We start from the raw sequence: 5,055 nt of genomic DNA on the forward strand, positions 1-5,055 counted from the left end.
GCATGGCCTCAGTCGTATGGCTGAAACAGATAAGAAATAAAATATTCTATACTCTATTATTCATAGCTTAATCTACTTCGAGTTCCACAATAAAAAGTAAACGATCCAGTTCAAATTTCTCGACGTTTCTAAATTCTTAAACGACAAACGCAAATACATTATATGCGCATATATGTATATGTATATGTGTGTGTGTGTATTCCTCTCTCTCTCTCTCTCTCACACACACACACACACACACACACATATATGCATAACAAAGAACAGGAGTTACGTAGTCATTTCATTAGCTTACAGCTGTTTCTGCTTTAAGTAAATATGCACACAGAGCTGAGTGCTAGTTCGGCATCTTACAGCTCTCTCAAAGCAAAATGTGTGTGTGTGTGCGTGCGTGTGTGTGTGTGTGTGTGTGTGCGTGCGTGTGTGTGTGTGCGTGTGTGTGTGCGTGTGTGTGTGCGTGTGTGTGTGTGCATGTGTGTGTGCGCGTGTGTGTGTAGGTGTTACATCTTGCAGTAGACGGGCTGCATGCTATAACTCATAGAAGCACAAATATTAATGTCACGACAGTGTTGGATATCTCGAGACGGATCTAATTAAGATTAAGTGTAATCAAACATCGAAATATACAGGAAACAACGCAATCTCTCTTAACAGACAATCACACCGAAAGCAATCACAGAGGAATCTCGCAACAAGTCTAAGTGTGCGCGCGCACGTGAGTGAGGGAGTGTATACATGCATGAGTGTGTGTGTGTGGGTGTGGGGGGGAGTGTATTTTTTACTTGATTTAGTCATCTTGACTGCGGCTATGCTGGAGCACTGTTTTTAGTCGAACAAATCAACCCCGAGACTTATTCTTTTTAAGCTTAGTACTTATTCTATTGGCTGGTTTTGCCGAACCGCTAAGTTACGGAGACGTAAACATACCAACATCGGTTGTCAAGCGATGGTGGGGGTACAAACACAGACACACAAATATATACACACACATAAAGCTTTTGTAGAAGACACTAGCCCAAGGCATCACGCAGTGGGACTGAACCCGGAACCATGTGGTTGGTAAGCAAGCTACTTACCACACAGCCACTCCTGCGCCTATAAATATGAATGTGCATGTGTATGTGTATGTATGTATGTATGTATGTATGTATGTATGTATGTATGTATCTATGAATGTATGTATGTATGAATGCGTATGTATGTATTTGTGTGTGTGTGTGTGCGTGTGCGCGTGTGCATGTGTGTGTAAAACAGACCGAAACGCATTCTACGCCTTGGCTTCTGCGTAAAGACACGTTTGCATATTTATAATATACACTCGTGCGTACAGATACGAAACAGATATGGCTGGGTGGTTAACAAGTTCGCTTGCAACCAGGTCCACCCTGGGGACCATCCACTGGTCCGAACCAAGGCATTGCAAATGAATCTCGTAAATGGAAACTGGTGGAAGAATACACACACACACGCACACACGCGCACACACACGAGAAAGAGAGCAGTCAAAAACGTATCCGCACCGGGCAAGACTTGTCTTTTCGATTGGCTGCCTTCAGCTCTCGCGTGCTCAGAAGCGGTCGTCTGCTGGTTACGTAACCGAGGTTTGGCCTTGATCGCTCCAGTCTGCTTTCTTATGTTACAGTGGCCGCTCCGCTGGAAGAACAGGGATTTGAGATCCGACTTCTCTTGTTGTGTCAGGGGCTGAAATTCATGACAGGCTTTCAGAACGAAACGGTGACAGCGCTTTATCACGTAGAAGTGTATCTGAAGGGATCGACAATAATGGCGTGACAAGAGTGGAAGAGGGAAGCGGACGGCCATGAACCTCCACCGCTGACGTGAAAATTCAACAAGCTCGAGAGATGGTTTTAGCAAACCGACGAGTGACCATCGATGAGGTACATGCGTTCTGTAAATTGGTCATGGGACCATAAATGGCTGCGCGGAAAGCTTCTGCTCCGATGGAATAAGCGAGGTTGTAGACCACTGGAAGAAATACGAGGAGATTGTGTCGAAGAAAGAGGTCACTGGTTCAATCCTTGCTTTTGTTTGAATTAATTATAGAAACCAGATTGCGTACAATCTTTGACTTACTCTTGTTTACACACACACACACACACACACATACACACACACACACACACATACACATACACACACAAACACACGCACACACGTACGTGTATGTGTATGTGTGTGCGTTTAATCTATATATACGTATAAATACTTCTAAAGCCATATGTGTGCCTTCATGTTCGTTCCACCACCATTTGACAATCGCTGTTGGTTTGTTTACGGCTCCGTAGCTTGTTGTTTCAACAAAAAGAGACCAATAGGGTAAGTACCAACAACTGGGGTCAATTTGTTTCGACAATGACCTTCAAAGCATTGCTCCAGCCTGGCGGCGATCCAATAAGTAAAAGAAAAGAATACATTAACCTTTTGTCTCTCTCTCTCTCTCCCTCTCTCTGTTTCAGTCTCTCTCTCTCTCTCTCTCACTCACTCACTCACTTACACAGGCACTCAGTACACGCACTCACATACAAACTCAATTTCTCTTTCTCCCTCTGACACACACGCACGTTTGCACTCTTTCATCCACACGCTTAAACACACACACACACGCACACACTGATAGACACACTCATACATACGCACGCACGCACACACGCATGCAATGCGCTCACACACACACACACACACACACACACACACACACACACACACACACACACACACACACACATTGATTCAAACAAACAGGCCCACAAATAACCTCACTTATTGAACGTATGCACACTTACGTACCCATACACACACGCACGCACGCACGAAACCATTGACATAGCCGCACACATACACACACGCAAACAAAACAACGAGTGAGCCTCACTGATAACTTGATCCGCTAGAAATAGCAACTAACACTCCCTCAAATTCCACCCTACTTTCTCCATCCAGGAAGCACACATGCAGTGAGGTAGTCATACACTATGAGTGAATCGGAGGCAGGATGCTCACGGGCGGAACGGTTTTGGTTATAAGTCTTTTCGATCGGGGAAGATCCAGTAACATATTACATCACACACACACACACACACACTCACATACACACATACACACACACGCAAATACATTCTTAAATGAACTTCATTCGTATTTATTCGCTCATACACGTACGATACACACATACAAATACACGAACGCACGCACGCATACACACACACACACACACACATATACACACACACACGTATTCGCTTACAAGCCTGCTAGAAATAACAGCCGAATCTCTCTTAAATCAGACCCTACCATCTTAAATAAAGAGTGCACGGATGTAGTCCCAGGTTACACACACACACACACACACAAATATATGTGCATGCATACGCATACATACATGCATACATACATACGTACATACATACATACATACATAAACGTAACGGAGTGGTCAAGATTGACCTGTGGCTAAAGCACAACAAACACCGTGAAACATCTCATCCTCTTTTCCTCTCTCTCTCTCTCCCTCTCTCACTCTTTCTTATACACACACACACACCTACACACATACATTCACATACATGTACTACACACGCAATTTAGTAAATCATGTAATGCACACACACACACACACACACACACACGCACACGCACACAAACTACATATACACACATCCTTCCGTACGGTAACCAACACATACATTCGTAAATCTTACACGGAACGCTTAAATACCATAGTGAGCATAACACCACACACACACACACACACACACCGGCACGTACACACACTAGTTCGTCCGTCGCATAGAACTTTGAAGGCAGTCACACTCACACACACACACACACTCAAATACACGCGCGCGCTTACTAATAGCCAAAGCCACACACGCACACAACCACACTCATATATAATATATAACGATATACACGTATAGCAATAAATATATATATATACATACATATAAGTAGCGATAACCAGCTTTATTTACATACACACACATATGCACAGACACACACACATACACACTACGCACGGACGCGCGCGCGCATAGATGCACTCACAGTCTCACTCATGCATACATACACAATCCCGCATACCATAAGCTCAGCTACTCACATAGACACACACATTCATACAGCATTACATACGGCTACGAGCACAGCTACACTCACACACACACATACACACGCACACACCGCTGATATAAGAGCCACACTCACACATACACATTTAAACACAAACACCAATAGCCGTATCCACTAACGCACACATGTACATACAGCAACGTACACAAAGCCAAACACACACGTATATATATATATATATATATATATATATATATATATATATATATATATATATATGCATGCTTGTATATACCTATACGTACACATTTACAGACCCATAGGTGTATCCACACACGCACGCACACATACGTAAACGTATACACAGCCACGCATACGGCCATAAGCAGAGTCACTCATACAGCCACTCACACATCCACTCACTCACACACAAAAAGCCACATACATCCGTCAGTGTCGACAATCTATTTATTGTAAAGCTATGCGTTGGATACATGTGGCTGTCTGTCACTTGAAGTATCTCGAACACCATAACACAGCAACATGTGTGTTGTCAGTACACACCTGTGTGTCTCGTGTACACACCTCTAGACGGACATAACTTACCCAAACTCATATACATACATACATACATACATATATATATATATATATATATATATATATATATATATATATATATATATATATATATATATATATATATATATATATGTATGCATGCATGTATGTTTGGATATGTACATGTTTGTATGTAGTATGTTTGGGTTTACGAGCGGAAAAAAAGAACTCAATACGTGACGCAGAGTGTATATAATATTTTCTGAAATTTGCTACTGGAGTTACTCAAAGGCCGAGGATTTCGTGTCAAGGTACACAACCTATATTTATACATATGTATTTATACATACAAACACACAATTTTTGCATGCATATCCGCACGAACAAGTATATATGCTAATGTTT

General features: G+C 42.4%; 1 protein-coding gene across 4 annotated transcripts in view; it reads left to right on the top strand.

The window, feature by feature from the left end:
* The first annotated feature begins 4,595 nt into the window (after positions 1 to 4,595).
* The window catches only part of LOC106876564 (high affinity cAMP-specific and IBMX-insensitive 3',5'-cyclic phosphodiesterase 8B), a 290,747-nt gene continuing 290,287 nt past the window's right edge, over positions 4,596 to 5,055 (top strand). The window contains exon 1 of one of the 4 annotated variants that reach the window (XM_089359035.1): positions 4,596 to 5,055. This exon is cut by the window's right edge and continues 859 nt beyond it. The gene's annotated coding sequence lies outside the window, so the exon portion shown is untranslated. The other 3 variants (XM_014925160.3, XM_089359033.1, XM_089359038.1) reach the window with 3 other exon arrangements.

The sequence above is a fragment of the Octopus bimaculoides genome, chromosome 10 (genome assembly GCF_046866305.1).
Source record: "Octopus bimaculoides isolate indiv1 chromosome 10, ASM4686630v1, whole genome shotgun sequence".
In the NCBI taxonomy this organism is placed as follows: Eukaryota; Metazoa; Mollusca; class Cephalopoda; order Octopoda; family Octopodidae; genus Octopus; species Octopus bimaculoides.